Source organism: Hypanus sabinus, chromosome 12 (genome assembly GCF_030144855.1).
Source record: "Hypanus sabinus isolate sHypSab1 chromosome 12, sHypSab1.hap1, whole genome shotgun sequence".
Taxonomy (NCBI): Eukaryota; Metazoa; Chordata; class Chondrichthyes; order Myliobatiformes; family Dasyatidae; genus Hypanus; species Hypanus sabinus.
Window position 1 is genome coordinate 15866317 of NC_082717.1, and position 22856 is coordinate 15889172.

Below are 22856 nucleotides of genomic sequence, written 5' to 3' on the forward strand. Positions count from 1 at the left end.
AAAAATGGGCTGAGAAGTGGCAGATGGAGTTCAACTCAGATAAGTGTGAGGTGGTTCTTTTGTTAAGTCAAATACGATGGCAAAGTATAACATTAATAGTAAGACTCTTGGCAGTGTGGAGGATCAGAGGGATCTTGGGGTCCAAGTCCATAGGACACTCAAGGCTGCTGTGCATGTCAGCTCTGTGTTTAAGAAAACATACAGTGCATTGGCCTTCATCAATCTTGGGGTCGAGTTTATAAGCTGAAGAGGTAATGTTGCAGCTATATAGGTCACTGGTCAGATCCCACTTGGAGTTCTCATCGCCTCGCTACAGGAAGGATGTGGAAGCCATAGAAAGGGTGCAGAGGGGATTTACAAGGATGTTGGCTGGATTGGGGAGCTGTCCTTATGAGAATAGGTTGAGTGAACTTGGCCTTTTCTCCTTGGAGTGACGGGAGATGAGAGGTGACCTGATGGAGGTGTATAAGATGATGAGAGGCATTAATCGTGTGGATAGTCAGAGGCTTTTTCCCAGGGCAGAAATGGCTAGCATGAGAGGGCACTGTTTTAAGGTGCTTGGAAAGAGGTACAGAGGAGATATCAAGGGTAAGTTTTTATTTACCCAGAGAGTAGTGAGTGCATGTAATAGGCTGCTGGCGATGGTGGTGGAGGAGGATACGATAGGGTATTTTAAGAGACTCCTGGACAGGTATATGGAGCTCAGAAAAATAGAAGGCTGTGGATAACCCTGGGTAATTTCTCAGGTAAGGACATGTTTGGCACAGCTTTGTGGGCTGAAGGGCCTGTATTGTGCTGTAAGTTTTCTATGTTTCTATTTCTGTTTTGTTTTGGGGAGGTGGGTTGTCAGCAAGAGTAGGAGAAACAGAGGTAATGCAAGATTGGAATCGATCAACTACAGAAGGGAAGTTGCCCTTCCAGATCCAAGACATCTGAAGTGTCCTTTAATAGGGGTCCTCCTCTTCAGATCAGATGCAGCAGAGATCGAGAATGTGGGAGAAAGGAAAGGCCTCCTTTATTTACTACTTTTTACAGGATGGGAAGTAGTATAGTCTAAGTAGTTGTGAGAGTGGTAGGTTTAAAGCAAATATCAGTGGATGGTTTGTCTCTTGAGACCACAGTCTTTGATAATACATTTACTTTGAACTTTGAGATGGAGACAGAAATGTAGAAATGGTCTAAGTGAATTTGAGAACAAAGTGGAAATTAGTGGCAAATGTGATAAAATTGAGCTGTCCACTGGTGCAAGAAGCAGTACCAGTGTATCAGAGTTGTGGAGTGGTACTGGAGAATGTTTGAAACAGGGACTTGGAATTATGCATTGCATATGTGTATATTTTTGCTCTAATCTCCATTCTTTAGCAACTGTCTGAAACAGAACAAGACACTTAAAAATCTTGATTTCACGTTTCACCTGAGCCCAGACCATGCCAATATGTTTAACCTATAGCAATGTGGTGGGTGTTTTCTTTTCCTAGGAAGTGGTCCATACTGTGACAGAACTCATTGGAGTTGCTTGGAAGTTTGGTTAGGTTTTTGAAAGAAGGGAGTATTGGGAGATGAGGGGATCTGGAACAATTAAATTGAAGGGTGGGACATGTTTGAGGGTCCAGCTGTCCTGCTCCTTTTACTTTACTGTATTCTCCCCCACCCCATTTCACACAAGCCCTCCATACCCCTACCGTCCATGTATCTATCCAAACTTTTCTTAAATGTTAAACTTAAGTTTGTGTGCACCATTTGTGCTGGCAGCTCATTCCACACCCTCACAACCCTCTGAGTGAAGAAATTTACCCTCGTGGTCCCCTCAAACTTTTCACCTTTTACCCTTAAGCCATGACCTCTGGTTGTAGTCATACCTAACCTCAGTGGGAAAAACCTGCTTGCATTTAACTTGTCTATACCCCTCATAATTTTGATACCTTTGTCAAATCTCTCAATCTCTGTTCGAAATGATTAAGTCCTAATTTATTCAATCTTTCCTTCTAACTCAGGTAGGTCTTTCAAACCTGGCAACATCCTTATGAATTTTCTCTGCACTCTTTCAACCTTATTTACATCTTTCCTGTAGATAGGTGACCAAAACTGCACACAATACTTAAAATTAGGCCTCACCGATGTCTACAAGTTACAATGTCTAGAACTTCAACTTAACTTCTCTCATCCTGTACTCAGTACTTTGATTTATGAAGGCCAATGTGCCTTCTACTGCTCTACTGTTCACTGTGTAAAACCTACCGTGGTTGGTTCTTGGAAAGTGCAACGCCTCAAACTTCTTTGCATTAAGTTCCACAGAAGCACAGTCGATATTTCGGGCGGAGACCCTTTGTCAGGACTAACTGAAAGAAAAGATAGTAAGAGATTTGAAAGTGGGAGGGGGAGGTCCAAAATGATAAGGGAAGACAGGAGAGGGAGGGATGAAGCTAAGAGCTGGAAAGTTGATTGGCAAAAGGGGTACACAGCTGGAGAAGGGAAAGGATCATGGGACGGGAGGCCTAGGGAGAAAGAAAGGGGGAGGGGAATACCAGAGGGAGATGGCGAGCAGGCAAGGAGTGTTTGAGAGAGGGGCAGAGAGAGGGAAAAAAAACGGGGGAATAATAAATAAATAAGGGATGGGGTAAGAAGGGGAGGAGGGGCATTAACGGAAATTAGAGAAATCAATGTTCATGCCATTGGATTGGAGGCTACCGAGATGGAATATAAGGTGTTGTTCCTCCAACCTGAGTGTGGCTTCATCTTGACAGTGAAGGAGGCCATGGATAGACATACCAGAATGGGAATGGGATGTGGAATTAAAATGTGTGGCCACTGGGAGATCCTGCTTTCTCTGGCGGACAGACTGTAGGTGTTCAGCGAAATGGTCTCCCAGTCTGTGTCGGGTCTCACCAATATATAGAAGGCTGCACTGGGAGCACTGGACGCAGTATATCCCACCAGCCGGCTTACAGGTGAACCTGAGCACCCAGAGGAAACCCACGCGGTCACAAGGAGAAGCTACAAACTCCTTCTGCGCAACAGCAGGATTTGAATCTTGATTGCTGGCGCTGTAAGGCGCTTGTCTATTTGGTCATGATCCCGCTGCAAGCTTTGGTCTTCCTTGCTATCTACTACTGATTCAGTTAACCATATTATCATCCAGATCATTGATATTGATGACAAACAACCACCTACCCAGCATCAATTCCTGCGGCACTCCACTATTCACTACCACTCTTCGGTTTCTCCCGCAAAGCCCATGTCTAATCCAATTTATTACTTCATACTGAATGCCAAGCTACTGAAACTTCTTGACCAACTTCCCATGCAGGACCTTATCAAATACCTTGCTAAAGTCTATTAGACAACAGCCGCTGCCTTGCTGCCTTCAACTTTCCTGGTAAATCCTCAACACTTAACTGGATAATAGATCATTTGTCGCAAATCACTATTTTAATTACAATGAAATTCCTTATTTTCGAATTCTCTGGTTACTCACCAGCAAACTTTGCTTGGTAGTGCAACTACCTTGCTAGTTCCAGCCCCAACTGGTTGTGACTAGTTCACTGTTATAAAGCACCAAACATCCATTTAGTTATTCATCATTCTTGAGATTGGCAAAGTTTCTGTTTGTAACCTGACCAAGATTATATACCAAGTTTTTCTGTTTTATGGTATCTTTGGAAATATGTATTTGATGAACTCTTCAGGCTCATTGAAGTAATAGGCTTTCTTCAATTATTTTTGTTCTTAAATCTTGTGCTTAGACATGCAAACACATGAAGACTTATTTACAAATGCATCTGTTAGACTTTTCAGAGCAATCTGGCCACTCAGGGTGGAAAGGCAGAGGCTTCTTAGTTGTTCTTCCTAACTCTACATTATTCTTTTCCTCTTGGAAAGAAGATGGAAACTGATCTAGTGCCATCATGACTGCTGGAACTTAATCAATTTCTCTCGCTTTCTAGTACTGTGTAGATCCAAGCTTGCAGTGTTGTCTTCAGCCTTGTCACCCTGGCTGTTGCACTGCACCAGTGGATTCCGCATGGAAATCAGTAGAACAATACAGGCATGTTCTCAAACTGGGAAATCTGCCAGTGAACAGGTACAGCAGTCCCATTCAAATGAATGCATAAATTGTCTGTTGGAAGCAAATTAACTAGCTTCATTCAAATTATTTGAAATAATTGTGTGTTTTAATTTGTTTTAGAAATTTTGTTTAATATTTTGATGCTTTTTGAATGATTCACATTCAGCATTCACAAGGATTCAGTAGTTGTGATGACTTTGATGGAGAACTTAGGATAACATCAGTTGTCAGCTTTTCTCTGAGAGCAGCTGGAAGTTTGAACTGAGGCACCCCCTGCGCTGGATTCAGACATAGCTGGTCTCTTGGCAGAGTATTTTGATGGGTCGATGCAGGATGAAACAAAATGGCTAGCCAACTGGTAGTCAATAATTTTAGGATAATGATCTACCTGCCCAAAGCAAAATGTTGCAAGTGGCTAGAAATTTGATCTGTACCATAGATTTGAGTCATTACACTAAGACTGAATGTTCACTAAAGCTGTATGTTTACATGATATTGACCCATGAGTGCAATGACGTATGTGACCATACAAAAGCTTTCTTTGGCATTGGGAGAACATTGTGATGCTGATGCCATGTACAAAACTGTTCATGGTGACATGGAATTTGTATGAAAGCTAGGCAAACCCATATATCTGAGAGATCTATTGTTTTTTGTTGGTGCTGAGTAGACTTTCTACATTAGAGAGCACAACTTGATTTCAACAGTTCTGTATAGGTGCAAGAAAAAAAAATTTGAACCCTTTGCAGTTACTTGTTTTTCTGCATTAATTACTCTAAATGAGTTCTGGTCTTCATGAAAGTCACAAATATAGACACACATAATCTGCCTAAACTAATATCACACAAACAATTATATTCATATTTTTAAAAACTGTACACATTGTTTAATCATTCACAGTCCAGGCTGGAATAAGTATGTGAATCCTAGTATTTAATAACTAGTCAAACCTCCTTTAGCAGCAATAACCTCTACCGAACATTTCCTGTAACTTTTGATCAGACTTGCACAGTGGTGAGGAAGAATTTTAGACCTTGTCTCCATACAAAACTGTTTCAGATGATCAATATTTCTTGGATGCTTTGCATAAGCAGCCCTCTTCAGGTCATGCCACAACATCTCAATTGGGTTAAGGCCTGGACTCTGAATTAGCCTTTACAAAACACAAATTATCTTATTTATAAACCATGCCTTTGATTTGCTTTTGTGTTTTGGATCATACTCTTGTTGCATCATCCAGCTATATTAAGCTTCAGGTGATGGACTGCTACCCTGACCTTCTCCTGTAAAATGTCTTTATACAATTTTGAATTCATTGTTCCTTCAACGATTCCAAGCTGTCCAGGCCCTGAGGCAGCATAGAAGCCCTCAACCATGATGCTCCTTCACCATGCTTAACAATTGGGATGAGGTTTTGATGTTGGTGTCTGGTGCTCTTTTTCCTCCAAACATAGCACTGTGTATTTCTGACAAAAGGTTCAACTTCTGTCTCGTCAGTCCATAGAACATTGTCCCAGAAGTGTAGTGGAATATCCAGATGGTCTTTTGCAAACTTGAGATGTGCAGCAATATGGTTTTTTTTTGGAGGGCAGTGGTTTCCTCCTTTTTTCCTTCCATGAACACCATTCTTGTTCAGTATTTTTGTCATAGTTGTCACATGAACAGAGACTTTAGCAAGTTCTAGAGATTACTGCAGGTCTTGGGTTCTTTTTCACCTTCTTCAACATTGCACGTTGTGCTGTTGGTGTGATCGTTGCAGGACACCCATTCCTTGGGAGAGTAGCAACAGTACTGAATTTCTTCCATTTGTAAACAATTTTTCTTACTGTGGACTGATGAACACTCGGGTCTTTAGAAATTCTTTAGTACCCTTTTCCAGATTTGTGCATTCCTACAATTCTTCTAAGGTCCTCTGAAGGTTGTTTGATTGAAGCATGGTGCACATTAATAGATTTTTCTTGAGATGAGCAGGATCTGTCAGTAACCTGACTGTTTTTTATAAGGCAGGGGATTTCTTAAACTCCACCTCCAATCTCATCTCATTGACTGGAACACCTGATTCCAAATAGCTTTTGTAGAAGGCATTACCCCAGAGGTTCACATACTTTTTTTGAACTTAAACTATGATTGTTTAAATGGTGTACTCAGTATTGATGAGAAGTACAATTGTTTGTTATTAGTGTATGCTGCTAAAGGAGCTTCTACTGGTTCTGAAGTACAACGGTTCACATACTTTTTTCCAGTCTGGTCCTTGAGTGATTCGACAATGTGTTCAATAAAGACATGAAAAGTACAATTGTTTGTCTGCTGTTAGTTTAGGCAGATTGTGTTTGTCTATTATTGTGACTTGCATGAAGATCAGACCATATTTTGCGAGTAATTAATGCCAAAAACCAGGTAGTTGCAAAGGATTTACAATTTTTTTTCTGCAACTGTAGATGAGCCAATTGTATGTCTTGGTTGAGCCTGATGGTGATGATAACCTGTCTTCTCTGACTTCTGGTATGGCTGCATAAAGAAATGGACAAGCTATAAACTTTCTAAATCTAAATGAAGGTAAAACTGGAATGATTTTGTTTGGTTCCAAAGCCAAAAATAGGTAAGTTTCTCATAAACCTGGGAACTTGTTTTTTATGAATTTACACGGGGAGCGAAGCCTGGGTGTTGCCCTTGACTGAGATTTGAATTTTAAAACCAACATAAAGGAAGTGACCGGAGTCGCATTTCTACAGTTAGAAAATATTACAAAGGTACGCCCATTTCTGTCACATAATGATGCTGAAAAAACATATTCATGCCTTTATACTGAAGAGACCAGATTACTGCAGTGCACTTTTTACTGGCCTTCCAAAGCAGTAATGGGATGATTATTAGAAATAGGGACCTTGGTACAGTGCCTTGAAAAAATATTCAGCCACCAACCCTTTGTTCACATAAATGAGTATTACAGCCAGGGGATTTGATCAATTTAACTGAGTTTTTATTTGTGAATCACATGCTTCTTTTTTCACAGTGGAGCCCAAAAAACAGAAAATTGTAAAGCATTAAAAATTCAGACTGAAATGTCAGTTGACTTCATTTCAACTGAAATAAGGTTGAACTGCCTCTTGCAGCTATTACTTCCAGTAGTCTTTGGATAAGTCAAAGATTTCAAAGGTATATTTAATGTCAGAGAAAGGTATACAATATACATCCTGAAATTCTTTTTCTTCACAACCATCTGCAAAAACAGAGGAGTGCCTCAAAGAAAGAATGACAATTAAATGTTAGAACCCCAAAGCCGCCCTCCCAGCTTCCCTCATCCACGCATAAGCAGCAACAAGGGAATGATCCCCCTCCCTCACCAGCAAAAAAAAATGCATCAGTGCCTTCCACTGAGTACTCAAGCGTGCAGCAAAGCATCAAAAAAGACACAGGCTTGCAGTACCCCAAAGGCTACTCATTCATCCAGTATTCAACATTCCACAGGCTCTCTCTCTCTCTCGCTAATAAGGAGAAAAGAGGTGTTCCAGTTTCACAGCGAGAGGGAAGGCATAACAAACAATTCACTGATGATGTTAAAAGTCTGTTGCGTTGCTTTTTCTGAACCCAAAGAACTCGAGTCTCTGAACATACAGTTAGCTCGCAGCTTTTGATCTTCCCTGTATTCCCATGATACAGCAGTTTCCTGCGGAGGCACTGACCTTCCACCTCCAGAGCCACAAAATCCTGGAGCCCTGAAGCACTCTACTCTTCTAGGCCATGTCCTTGGTATATCGAATAGCAGCCAGTTGTGAGACCCCGAAAGTGGGTCCCATTCCCACAAAGAACCAAAGTCAGCGTGTAAACTCCAGGTCAGGATCTTTAAGAGAACACGGAAAGGGGAAAAAATAGAGACATTAAAGATAGAAAAACTATTCTGGAAATCTTTATTTTCTACAATCTCTAAAGCTTTGAAAATTAATTCACAACCTAATAGATTAACTGTACTATTTGGAATAGTTCTGCATCATATTCAGGATATTTCATCTTCAGATCGACATGTAATTGCATTTGTTACGTTGTTGGCAAGAAGGGCTATTTTATTAAAATGGAAAGATATCTCTTCTACATTGATTGAATGGTTTTCTCAAGTAGTGTTATGTCTCAGTTTGGAAAAAATTAGAAGTAGAACTTTTGAACCTTGATTTGATTTTGAGAGAAGATGGTGTTCTTTTTGCCAAATATTACCATTTAATTTGAATTATTCTATATGGTTTCCTTCCAATTTTATTATCTTTTTTTAAAATGTGAATTGGCAGTTGATGAATTTTATTTTCTATATATTTAGATGATGGTTAAACATATTGCTTCTGGGAGTTGATTCCTAATGGTTTTTTTGGTAGTTAATGGTTTTTTTTCCTTTTTTCTATATAGAATTTTTTTTTTCATTTTTATATATTAGTTTTTCAGATGATTACAGTTTTGGTTTTGAATTCTTTGGTAAATTGTTAATGGTTTTTGGAATTTTTCTTTTGATCTGACATGATGCACAATGTTTTGTCGATTAGCTTAATGTCCTGCTTCAATATATTTTAAACTTAGAAAATTAGACAGTAAAATGTAAAAATAGTTGTGGATGTTGAATACTTTTTCAAGGCACTGTGTTGACAAACTTCAACTCATTCAGAATGCCATTGCTAGATATAACTAAAACCAGGATGAGGGAGAGTCATCACTGATAAAATAATTGCACCCAGAAAAATGCACTCTTATGACTTAACTATATATCTTTTGTGCCCCAGGCGCTAGACTGTTCTGAATTCTGAACAGAGAAATGCCAGTTTTATTCAGAATTGACAAGCAGTTATGGATAGTTTGACCAATTGACCATTTGGTAAACTATGTTTGAATTTCTTACTTGCAAGAACAATCTCCATTTACCATACAGGTGTTAAAAGTTGATAGAAACCAAAAGCTGATAACTGATAATAATTCAAGATTTTAAAATATTGTCTTTTAGCTGGTGTGGGTGTGCCTTGGATTGCTAATCTGGTCTGCAGATCCTTGGTGCGCAAAGGGAAGTTATGCTATTCAAAGTTCTTTCTTTCTTGGGCTGTTGACACTACAGGTGTCTTCTCTCTCCCCCCCCCCCCCTTTTACAAAGGTAGAGCGATCCTATGAAACCTTTCTTAAGCCAAAATGGCATTAAGCAAAGAACCATTAATTTATATGGGAAAAATTTTGTAAAAGTGAAAATCCTCTTTGTAATGCAAAAACAGGTTACTAATGTAGGTCTTTTGTAAAAGCGAATATTCGTGAAGCAGGAGATACCTGTATTTGCAATCTATCCTTACCTTATTGCAACTTTCACAGGAACATATCACTCCCGTTTTAGGTACTTTGCATCAGCTTCCTGTATGTTTTGCAATTAATTTTAAAGCTCTTTTGTTTAAAAAGCTCTTATGGTCTGGGACCAGAGTACATCACAGAATTGCTTTCAATTTATAATCCTGCTTGTGCTGTCAGATCATCTTCTGCCCATCTCTTATATTTGAACAATTTCCCTCAAATGTTAATTGGGTCAGCTTTTTTAAACTATGCTACTGAACTGTGGAGTTTAATATCTAAGGTATAAGTATAGGAGATGCAGACTCAGTTGACACTTAAGAATGCCAGCTCAAAACTTATTTATTTAACCTGGATTTAACCAATATCTTTGTCTTTTACTTTCATGTTTATTTTTATTTTTTATTTTATTTTCATGTTCGCTCTGTAAAGCACACTGAACTATATCATCTGTATGAAATGTGCTCTATAAATGAGTTATAAAAACACTTTGGAACCACTATATCCTCAGATTTAATTGCTTTGTATTAATTCATTGCAAGTCTTGAAATTTATCAGTTTTCCAGTGTTCTTAATTTGTTACTTATTGTTCCAATACTGACCCTCAGCACTTTCTAGGCACAACCTTTCCTCCATTCCTCTCTGTGCAAGTTAACTTGTTTAAAAATTATTTATTTTTGTTCTAAAGTTTATCTTGGCAGCTCTGTTAACTAAAAGGTATCAGTCTTGTAATCTTGAGATTTATTGAATTATTGACTATAATAATCTTGTTAACTACAGATTAGTACAAAATTGATAATACCTAACAAAGGACAGAGAAATTGAAATCTTAACTTTCTGGTATGTATTGTTTAAAAATTTTCTGGAATAATGGAAGGCATGATTGTGTCAAAAACCAAGGTCAGTAGTTGCAAAACAATATTACGGAGGGAAAAATGCACTCAAGGTAAAAGTGAGATCCAACCTGGAATTACAGCTTCTACCATCAAGTTTGGTGAAAAGGACGAGTTGCTTAGACTTGATTGTGCATTTGTAGTTGATACAAAAAGTAAATGGTTTGGATAGGGGAGAAAACCAAAGGTAAACTGAGTTATTAAATAAAATAGATAACATTATCGCCCAAGAAGTTTTATGTGGGCTGTAAGTTTGGAGAAACTTTGTGGTAAGAGAATAGGAATTGTAGGAAAGAATTGGATTTGACTGTTCAAGTACATTAGTTTTGTGCATATACCAGGGCAATTAAAACTTGTAGAAGTGGGTGATAGTTGGCGTGAGAGTTGGCAGTGGAAGTGATACTTTAGAATGAAAGTAAGTCCTCAGACACAAAGCCTAGAGGAGGCACACATCCTCGGCCTCAGTGCAGCGAAGAGTGGAGTTAATATTATTGAGCAGAGCCAGCCTGGACCCTTGACTCTGGTCCCGACTGCTGGCCTTATCAATTGATCTGGCCCGGTGTTTAAATCATCTTATCATTGGCCATTCCTTGCTCTAAGACCCAGGCCCTGCCGCTTTGATGCATGTGGTCCTGGACCCAATTGCTACTTTCCGGCCCATACCCAACCTCTTTAAATTGGTCCAGCACTTAAATTGATCAAACTCTGCTCTGATTTTTCACCGCTTTGTGCCCCCTGACTTTGTCTTGAAAATACCTTGAGTTCGCTACCACTCAGTCTTACATATGCCTCCACCATGCTCCGACTCCTTGAACATCCCTTGACCTCTATCCAACTGTCTTGCAACTGTATGCTTTGACTTTTAACTCAGCCTTACCTTCGCATGGCTCTCCATTGTTTGCGGCGATCGTGTACCATAATTTTTTTTGCAGAAGTTATTAATAAAGTATTGAGTTGTATTTCTTTGAGAACCGCCAGTAAGTTGTCGCCTGCTCGGTGCCATCTTAAACTGATCTCTCAATTTCATTACATCTAGTTAAACTTTTAAGCATCTTTTCCATTTGGCTCAGCTTTGTTAACCTATGACCTCTGGAGTTTCCTATCACAAATTTTCAGTTCACATCCTTTACAAGGGAATATTCATTTTAATTCTGTTTTTAAGAAATCTGACCAAGTTCTATTAAGTTCCACAATGGGATTTCAAATACTTAGAAATAGCTTATTTTACAAACATGTAAAGGAAAATGCTTTCTGTGATTGTTCTAGTATTTTAATACTTTTGAAGTTTGAGGCTGCGGAGAGTTTTATCAAATGTTTTTTGGAAGGTTTTTTCTGAACAGTTACTGATATTTCATCCCATTTGTTGAAACCTAGCATGAGATCTGTGTATCAATATGAATTTCTTTCTTGTTGTTGTGTTACGCCTGTGCCCCAAATCTGAGGGGCCGAGAGGTGCAGAATGGCCCCCTGCTTTTTGAGAATCGCAGGATCGCTATTGATTCGGGTCAGGAGACCCAGGAAATGAGAGAAAGACATGCAGAATCCACAAAGAGTTTGGAATGTCCTGGCCCCTCCACGATACAAAGCCACGGGAAGTGGCCATTGTTTCTTGGCGACGGAATTGTGTATTGTGTACTATGCTTCGTGGAAGCCCTCAGGCAACGTGGGCTGGTTGGGGGTTGGCATCATTCCACCCTGATTGACATCTGAGACCCCGTGAGTGGGGATAAAAGAGGGTCTGGGGAATAGCCCCTTTAGACGCACCAGAAGAAACGCTAGAGATCCCGTATTAGCGACAGCCGGTGGAAAGCCCACGTGCGACCTTTTCCTTGGCCTAGGAATTGGCGGGCATCCACGGAATGGCTTAGCTAAAAGGACCGACTACAAAAACGGAACTCTCGAAGGATCGACATCGTAAAAGGAAAAGCTGGCAAGTTTAAAGCATCTGTCTCTCTTGACTCCAACCAAAGGCTGCAGCCTAAAAGAGCTAATGACTTTTATATTTCCATCGGACAATACATTATCCCCTAGGCAATGATAGAGCTTATTTCTTATTGATTATTATTATACCTACGCTTTTAGATTTAGTATTGACGACGTATATTATCTGTATGTTTGCATTGATATTATTTTTGTGTATTTTTACCAATAAATACTGTTTAAAAATAGTACCATCAGACTTCAACGGACCTCTCTATCTTTGCTGGTATGTGACCCAGTTACGGGGTGCGTAACAGTTGAAGATTTGCTTTTCTTAAAATAGAGATTAATTCTCAAGTAAGTCTTTCGCAATATTTAGCACAGATACCTCGTTGTATTTTCTTGGTGAACACTAAATAAACTACAAGAAATTTATTTAAATGATCTGGCACGGCATTTAAATCATCCAAACATTAGGTCGTTCCTTGTTCTAAGACCCAGGCCCTGTTTTTTAATACATGTGGTTCTGAACCCCATAAGGCACAGGATTAACAAAGCTAGATGTTCAGTGGTTCTTGAAGAATAATATAACAAGCAGGAATGTGAATAGGCTCGTGCCAGAGAAAGTTTAAAAGTTATTATCAGAGCTGCAGAAATTTATTTTAAGAGCCGGATGCTTTCCAAATAGATCTGATTATCCATTTTCATTGCTGAATAATTTGAGTAAAATTAATCTTTTTGAGTTGGAACATTTACTTCTAAGTTATCACAAAGTAACTATGAACAACATAACTGAATCACAACTGGTGCAAACACTCCCAGTGATGTTGTTTGCATCTGCCCAGCTTATTACTTAAAAATCCAGAATTTCCTACTGTGGCATTTGTGTTATACAGAGTAAAATAATTCCTATGAATGCCTTTTAGGAAATTGGTGTCCTTGTATGTCGTGTATTTTATCTTGACTCATTGAAAATTATAAAGAAAAAATTGCATATGATAGAAATTTTAAAAATTGTACTGTACTTCAGTTGGTCTGATGTGTTCAAAGTCATTTCTAGTTTATTGCGGAAACCAAACTTAGATTGGGTGATTGCTTTACAGAGTACCTGTATTTAGTCTGCAGGGTCTGATTCTGAGCTTTCTGATGCCTGCCATCCTGCCAAGGCATACTTTTTCCATCCTGCTCCTGATCTGACCTAACCAGCACTGATGAGACAGGCATACTTTATTGATCCCGAGGGAAATTGAGACAGCGGCAACCCTCCAATCCTCTGGAACCTCTCCCATCCTCATTGATGATGCATCCCGTCCGGTCTTGGTGACTTATCCAACTTGATGCTTTCCAGAAATCCTCCACACTGCCAAGAGTCTTACCATTAATGCTATATTCTGCCATCATATTTGACCTACCAAAATGAACCACATCACACTTATCTGGGTGAACTCCATCTGCCACTTCTCAGCCCAGTTTTCCATCCTATCAATGTTGTGCTGTAACCTCTGACAGCACTCCACACTATACACAACACCCCCAACCTTTTGTGTCATCAGCAAACTTACTACCTATCCCTCCGCTTCCTCATCCAGGTCATTGTATAAAAATCACAAATAGGGGTGCCAGAACAGATCCCTGAGGCACACCCCTGGTCACTGACCTCCATGCAGAATATGACTCATCTACAACCAGTCTTTGCCTTCTGGGGGCAAGCCAGTTCTGAATCCACAAAGCAGCATCCCTTTCGATCCCTTGCCTCCTTACTTTCTCAATAAGCCTTACATGGGGTACCTTAGCAAATGCCTTGTTAAAATCCATATATACTACATGTACTGCTCTACATTCATCAATGTGTTTAGTGACATCCTCAAAAAATTCCAGTCAGGCTTGTAAGGCATGACCTTTCACAAAGCCATGTTGACTATTCCAAATCATATTATGCCTCTCCAAATATTCATAAATCCAACCTCTCAAGATCTTCTCCATCAACTTACCAACCACTGAAGTAAGACTCACTGGTCTATAATTTCCTGGGCTATATCTACTCCCTTCCTTGAATAAGAGAACAACTGCAACCCTCCAATCTTCCGGAACCTCTCCCGTCCTCATTGATGATGCATCCTGTACGGTCCTGGTGACTTATCCAACTTGATGCTTTCCAAAAGCTCCAGCACATCCTCTTCCTTAATATCTACATGCTCAAGCTTTTCAGTCTGCTGCATCCATCCCTACAATTGCCAAGATCCTTTTCTGTAGTGAATACTGAAGCAAAGTATTCATTAAGTACCTCTGCTATCTCTTCCGGTTCCATACAGACTTCTCCACTGTCATACTTCACTGATCCTATTCTCTCACGTCTTATCCTTTTGCTCTTCACATACTTGTAGAATGCCTTGGGATTTTCTTTAATTCTGCCTGCCAAGGTCTTCTCATGGCCCCTTCTGGCTCTCCTAATTTCATTCTTAAGCTCCTTCCTGCTAGCCTTATAATCTTCTAGATCTCTATCATTACCTAGTTTTTTGAACCTTTTGTAAGCTCTTTTCTTCTTGACTAGATTTACAACAGCCTTTGTACACCACGGTTCATGTACCTTACTATCCATTCCCAGCCTCATTGGAACGTACCTATGCAGAACCCCACGCAAATATCCCCTGAACATTTGCCACATTTCTTCTGTACATTTCCCTGAGAACATCTGTGTCAAGTTCCTGCTTGATAGCCTCATATTTCCCTTTACTCCAATTAAACGTTTCCCTAACTTGTCTGTTACTATCTCTCTCCAATGCTATGGTAAAGGAGATAGAATTGTGATCACTATCTCCAAAATGCGTTCCCATTGAGAGACCTGACATCTGACCAGGTTCATTTTCCAATACCAAATCAAGTGCAGCCACTCCTCTTGTAGGCTTATCTACATATTGTGTCAAGAGACCTTCCTAAACACATCAAACAAACTGCACCCCATCTAAACTACTCACTCTAGGGAGATGCCAGTCAATATTTGGGAAATTAAAATCTCCCACCACGACAACCCTGTTATTATGACACCTTTCCAAAATCTCCTTTCCTATCTGCTCCTTGATACCCCTGTTACTGTTGGGTGGTCCATTTAAAGAAAAACACCCAGTAGAGTTATTGACCCCTTCCTATTCCTAACTTCCACCCATAGAGACTCCGTAGAGAACCCCTCCAAGACTTCCTCCTTTCCTGCTGCCGTGACACTATCCCTGATCACACCCCCCACCGTCCTTTCTGAAACATCTGAAACTTGGCACTTGAAGTAGACATTCCTGTCCCTGAACCATCCAACTTTCTGTAATGTCCATAACATCATAGCTCCAAGTGCTGATCCATGCTCTAAGCTCATCCACTTCATTCATAATACTCCTCGCATTAAAATAGACACAACTTAAACCATAAGTCTGAGTGCGTCCCTTCTCTATCACCTGCCTATCCTCCCTTTCTCACTGTCTCCAAGCTTTCTCTATTTGTGAGTCAACCTCCCATTCCTCTGTCTCTTCAGTTTGGTTCTCACCCCCAGCAATCCTAGTTTAAACTCTTCCCAATAGCCCTAGCAAACCTCCCCACCAGGATATTTGTCCCCCTGGGATACAAGTGCAACCTGTCCTTTTTGTACAGGTCACACCTGCCCCAAAAGAGGTCCCAATGATCCAGAAATCTGAATCCCTGCCCCCCGCTCCAATCCCTCAGCCACACATTTATCCTCCAGCTCATTCTATTCCTATACTCACTGTTGCATGGCACAGGCAATATTCCTGAGATTACTACCTTTGAGGTCCTGCTTCTCAACTTCCTTACTAGCTCCCTGTGGTCTGTTTTCAGGACCTCCTCCCTTCTCCTACTTATGTCGTTGGTACTAATATGTACCACGACCTCTGGCTGTTCTCCTTCCAACTTCAGGATACCGTGAACACAATCAGAAATTTCCCAGACCCTGGCACCTGGGAAGCAAACTACCATCCACGTTTATTTCCTGCGTTCACAGAATTGCCTGTCTGAGCCCCTAACTATAGAGTCCCCTATCACTGCTGCCATCCTGTTTCTTTCCCTACCTTTCTGAGCCACAGGGCCAGACTCTGTGCCAGAGGTGCGACCACTGTTGCTTCCCCCAGGTAGGCTGTCTCCCCCAACCATACTCAAACAGGAGTACTTACTGTTAAGGGACAGCCACCGGGGTGCTCATTAGCATCTGCCTCTTGGACTTCCATCTCCTGACTGTTACCCACTCCCTCTCCCCAGACCCTGGCGTGACTACCTGCCTATAGCTCCTCTCTATCACCTCCCTGACCAGATGAAGGTCATCGAACTGCATCTTCAGTCGCCTAACGTGGTCCCTAATGAGCTGTAGCTTGACTCACCTGGTGTAGATGTGGCCATTCGGGAGACTGGGAGTATCCAGGACCTCCCACATCTGACACCGAGCACAGAAAACTGGCCTCACACACATAATTTCTGTCTGTATTTCTACACTGATGGGCTACCTCACCTCGGCCCATTATTGCTGAAGCCCCGTTTAGCCAAACCCTTCCTACTGTTTCCCTCTACTCCACCCACTGTATAAATCTGTCTTTTTAAACTCTTCTTGTTGTTCTCACTGGCTGACCTCCATGTGCTTGCACAGTCATGCTCCGTTCAAACCACTGAAGAAATAACTTGAGTATATTCAGTGAAGATCCGTGCAAATTTTGCAGAATACTGAGCTTGCATCTTTTCCTGCTTTTCAACTTCTCTTTGTGCTGTCTCTGAACTCAGTCTGTTTACTGGATCTACTATTCTAATCACACTCATCTGCTTACACCCACTTTCCTTCCTGGCTCTAATAATGAATCTTAAAATATGCTATTATCATTACCTCTCCTTTTCTAATATGAAATGATTTTACTCATTTCTTCACAATTGACAAAAGGATCTTCAACTCCATTCCTTTGGAACTTGATGTTGCCTTCTTGATTAGTGTTATAGTACTAAGACCAGTTATCAATAATACATAAATTAGATTAACTGACAGAGAGAGAATCTATCCCATAGGAGTTGTGAACCTGTTCTCCATCTGCATTGTATTCTATGTTATACGTTTATTATGGTAGTTATTCACATGGGGGGGGGCAGTGTAAAAGCGAATGGAATACGTTACTTATTCATGCTTTGTTCTTTGCAGTTTGGGGTTGGAGGCAGACTGATGTCTCATCGTTTGCTGAGAGCTCAATGATGCTAAACTTGGATGTGCTTAATTTCATGGCTTCAAATTGTATGTTTGCTAATTTTTAATGGAGATTGAATACCTATCTTTGAATTTTGGAACATCATTGTGGGAGCTGAGGTGCATCATGTCATGCAAGTATAACAAACCCATGGGGATCACCAACAGCAGGAGTTGGTTTGGCTAGAATTGGCCATAGCATTTTGTCTGCAAAACTTTGACATTTATACTAAACAAACATCCGCGTTCGGATGTGTCCACAAATTAGAAGCGCCAAAGTGTGGAGCAGCTTGTGGCAAGTAATGATCTTTTGTTGATTCATGCTGTGTGTATGTTTTGAAACAGTCTTGAATGGTCAGTGCTGCCTATCCAGTTGGGGGTTGTGAGCTATATAGTGGTGCTTGCCTAAGGGGTTCTGTTAAAATGATAACTACTTTGAATGTCGACATCTGAATTTAATTGCCATTGTTTTGTCTGGTTTTTATTGTTGCCTTGATGCCGCTTATGTGCAGGAGGGAGGAGCTCGGGAAGACTTTGGGGTTCTTGCATTTAACTGTCATTCATTTGTAAAGAGGGTTTCTTCTTTTTGTTAACTAGCAGGAATGCTAATTTACTGATAACGAGAATGGTATTCCTTTGTAAACCAAATGGGGATTAATGTTCTTTCTTCTGAGTCTGTAAGCTTTTGTTGACGGGCTTTTGGGCAGATCGGCGCGAGGGGGTCGAGAGAGAGGACGCAATGCTGTAAGCGGGACGAGGATCGGACCCCAAAGGGGGGTCCGAGGCCGGGAGATTCTCCGAGGACGGGGGGGGGGGGGATGAAGCTAGATGTGTTTGGTTGACCACTCGGAGGGTCCTGAGCTGTTTGGAGAGTCGAGGAGTTCGGAGGGTCCTGAGCTGCGAGTCAAGGAGTTTGGAGGGGATTGAATGGTGGCCAGAAGACTTCAGTAATTGAGCTCCAACGGCTGTGCACGAAGTGGTTTGGACTTTGATAAGTTTGGCGCCTTTTCTTTAATTTTCTCTTCATATATACCAGGGGTCAGCAACCTTTACCACTGAAAGAGCCACTTGGACCCGTTTCCCACAGAAAAGAAAACACTGGGAGCCGCAAAACCCGTTTGACATTTAAAATGAAATAACACTGCATACAACGTTTTGTTTTGCCTTTATGCTATGTATAAACAAACTATAATGTGTTGCATTTATGAAATTGATGAACTCCTGCAGAGAAAACGAAATTACATTTCTGCATGCAACAAAAACATTTTGAACTCCGAAAAAAAGACGTTGGGTTGAAGGTTACTTTTAAGTAAAATACTCAACGTCTATTTGAGTCCTTCTTGTATTTATGAAAAACGCCAAACTTAAATTTGCCGCCAGCAGCAAACCAAAAATAACGTCAGCCAGCTGTCAACCTGAAAAATAAAAGGACTATTTCACTGAACAATGAAAACATATGAATATACGTAAAATAATAGGCAATTAAAATATTTATCATACTTGTTCAGGTTGACTCACACCTGACAATGCAGTCGTATTCAGTAGGGATGGATCGATGCTTAGGGGAATGACCGGGAAGGATAATGTGTTTTTTTCCTCTCTGAACTCACAGAAGCGTTTCCCAAACGATGTTTGCATTGCGATGATTGCAGAATGTAAATACTCCGAATTTATCATGTCGTGACCTTGTTTGAACTCTCTCAAATTGGGGAAGTGAGACAATGTGCCTTTCTGTAAATCTCTGGCAAGCAACGTCAACTTGCGCTCGAATGCCAAAACATCCTCCAACATGTGCAGGGCTGTACGTCCTTACCCCGTTGAAGAGCTGTGTTCAGCGTGTTCAGGTGCGCTGTCATGTCTACCATGAAGTGTAGCTTTTCCAGCCACTCTGGCTGTTCCAGCTCAGGAAAGTTGAGCCCTTTGCTGCCCAGGAAAGTTTTCACTTCTTCCAGACACGCGACAAAGCGTTTCAGCACCTCCCCTCTGGACAGCCAGCGATAAAAACACGTTGTAGCGGTGTGCTACATGCAGTCAGTAAACTGCAGTCAAAGATAGCTTTATTCGAACTAAACAGCCTTGCTTTTAAGCCTCCCTCAACCCGCCCCCCATGGGCGCGGATGCTGCAAAAGACACGTACTCACAAACTCCCGTAGGCTATCTCCCTTAGCCTGAACGCTGGCTAATTGTGAGCCGGTTCGGATGTGTCAGGAAATGGGTCGCCACAACGTCTTATTTAGATTGTACAAGATCACCATAATCTTCAAATTTAGATTTACATTTCAAAAACTAACAAACTAACATAAAATACATTTTAATTAAATACAGACCATGTAGCGGTGTGCTACACGCAGCGCTAAAATTACGACACGGAGTCGGTAACTGCAGTCGAAGGAAAAAACTTTATTCGAAATCTTCAGCCTCACTTTTAAGCCTCCCTCAACCTGCCCCCCATGGCGCAGAGGCTCTAAAGCTCTGTGCTCGCAAACCCCCGTAAGCTATCTAATTGTGAGTCGGTTTGGATGTGCCAGGAAAAGGGTCGCCACAACCAATTATTTCCCAAAGCAACAGGGAGCCGCAGCACAGACGTAAAAGAGCCACATGTGGCTCCGGAGCCGCGGGTTGCCGACCCCCGATATATACTGTATCGTTATTAATCACTTAGTTATAGTAACCTTTATAAATTGTACTCATTTAATCGCATATGGTGTACTGCCTGTTTTTGGGCGAGGCGGGGACATCACACAGCATCCACACCAGCTGATTACCCAGTTTGGCGGGGCCGAAAGCTGCTCCCCCTAGACGAGAACGAGCTGAGCGAGCCTGAAGCGATCCAAGGGGTTACACATTCTTTGGGGCACTTCTGTTTTTCGTAGATGTTTTACGAAGGAAAAGCTTTTCAGGATGTATATTGTATATATTTGTCTGACATTAAATTGGACCTTTGAACTTTTGGTTGGCATATTTGGGAAAACATGAGTCAAGCTGGAAGCAGTGGCATTGAAGTCAAGACTAAGAAATTAAACAAATATGCAATAGTGACGGTCAAATTGCTAGAAGAAATTAAAATATTTTTAAGGCCACAGAACATGCTGTGACTATGTATGAAGCTGATGACTTTCAGGATGATGTACACCTTGAAGATGGCGTGTCCAACATGTATGCAGCAGGTTCTATTGCTATCAGAGCATCCAATGCCTCTGACGCCTCATCAGCACACATTAAAACAGAGGCTGAGCTATGCACAAGACAACAAGTATTGAGGGAGAAACGTGCGTTGCTCCTCAGGATGGAGTAACTTACAGGAAGAAATTGCAGCTAAGATGGCCAGTGATAAAGTGCTAAAGGCTTCAAGTGCTATGGGTGCTAAAAGTGCTCCAGCAAAACAGTGTTATGGTGAGAGATCCTATGTTGACATGCCACAGAGAAAGTCCAACATACTCTGTCAGTGTGGACACAAGTTCCTCTAATATCTGAGCCGCAGTTTTGGATCCCAAGGAGTAGTTCAGGGTGTTCATCTTTAGGCACTCTGAAGGAAGCGCTCTGAGCAGATGCCATATCCACCGGCACAAGGTGCTTCTGAGGACATTGATTTATAGTATGGTGACACTCATGTTTCACATGATGGAGATCTAAATGCTTCACTGGAGGTCATAAGGATGTGAAGGGAAATAACAAGCTTAGTGATGCAGCAACAATGCATTGCATCTCTGCCTGAAAGAGATTCAAATCGTCATTGGCAATCCATTGCAGTATATTTAAACTTCTGAGGGCTTTCAAGAATAGCATTGAAGGTAAGACTGATGATTATGATGACTGTCTCTATTTTCTTGAACAGTTCACTGGAGGTTACCCTGGAGAGCTTGTCAAGTTGCCAGCGAGCCAGCCCAGAGGAAGGATATCTGAAGGCTCAAGCTTTACTGCAGCAACATTTTGGTGACGTGCACAAAATTGCTGTGGCCTGCATCTAAAAGGCTCTTCCTTAGCAGCATATTAAATCAGAAGACGTGAAAGCTCTTCAAGGTTGGTCTTTTTGGTAGACGCTGTGGAAGACGTGCAGGACATGTGTGTTGGACATGCCTGTTAATATGAGGATTATCGTAAATAAGTCGGCCAATAAACTGAGGGAAAAATGAAGATCGGTGGGCTATAAACTGTAAGAAAGACACAACTGTGCGGTTACTTTCGCTGACATTGACTTTTTTGAAAGATGAGTTAAAGATGGCCATGCACCCAGTGTTTGGGAAATTATATGAAGCTACATCACCAGCATAAGCAAAGGTGTGAACAAAACTGGATTATGAATGCATTCTAAAGCTAAAGGATTGCTGCTACTATGGCTACAGTGAAAAGTAAAGCTAAAACTGAGTCCAGAACAAATGAGATTTGTCTTTTCTGCAATGATGAACCTACTTTGAATTTGTCTCAAAGTTGGTGAAAAAATTGAGTGGCTTGTCTTCCTAAAAGAAATTGGTATCTGCTTTGGTTGTCTGTGTACAGGGCACTGCAGCAAGGATCACAGGAAGCATCTTTCATGCAAGGTATCTAGTGGTAAGCATCCCAGCATACTTCATTTTCACTCTGAAGAAAAAGGTGCAGATTCGAAACAAGCATGAATGAATCAAACACAGCAGTGAGTAATGCCCTAGTATCTAATGGTGTTACGGGAGCTAGTGATTACGATTGTAAACTTCCTATTATTCCAGTTTAGGTGAAGTCTAAGGAGAGTAACAAGATGGTGGTTACTTATGCTTTCCTTGATCAAGGATATATAGCAGTGTTCCGCACAGAGAGCCTCATAAACAAGATCAATCTGACAGGAAAAGGAACATGAATTCTCTTGTACACCATAGGTCAAGAGAAGGTTGTGAGTAGTTATGTCATTTGTGGATTGTAAGTGGTTGACTTAGGGAGTGAAAACTATTGTGAACTGCTGATCATCTATACGCAGGGAGATGTTCCTGTTCGCAAGGGGACCATTCCTCATCAGAGAGAGCTTCAGGAATGGTCTCACCTGAAGTATATTCATTTGATAGAAATTGAGTGAGAAATTGAGCCAGCTGCCGAGGGGTGAATTGGAGCTGCAGCAAGTGATCCAAGCTGACAGTCAATAGGACTTCAGGTTTGTGCTTGGATGAGCTGAGGCAGTAGCAATTCAAGACAGATTTTCTGTAGTATAGTCAAGAGGAACAATTTCTTGAGAAGATCACCATCCAAGATGTTCTGCTTACCAGAAAGACAACATTTTGTGTAATGCTGAGATTTCATGTCTCCATGTACATGTAGTTGTAATTATTATAGTGTAACATTCAAGGAGGCTGGACTATGGGAACAATGCATCTGTTCTCTATCTGCATTGTCTTGTGTGTTTATTATGGTAACCAGTCACATGAATGGAGTGCGTAGTAAAACTGAAGGAAAAAAATTGTCCATTCATGCTTTGTTTGTTGCAGTT

General features: G+C 41.0%; 1 protein-coding gene across 7 annotated transcripts in view; it reads left to right on the forward strand.

Moving 5' to 3' along the window:
• Positions 1-22856, forward strand: part of LOC132402664 (RAC-gamma serine/threonine-protein kinase) — a 402615-nt gene that overhangs the window by 108276 nt on the left and 271483 nt on the right. Inside the window, exon 2 of one of the 7 annotated variants that reach the window (XM_059985599.1) lies at positions 21240-21424. The exons of 5 other annotated variants lie outside the window; for them this stretch is intronic. The gene's annotated coding sequence lies outside the window, so the exon portion shown is untranslated. Of the gene's footprint in view, positions 1-21239; positions 21425-21825; positions 21953-22856 lie in introns of those variants that run through there. One more of the 7 variants, XM_059985601.1, reaches the window with a different exon arrangement.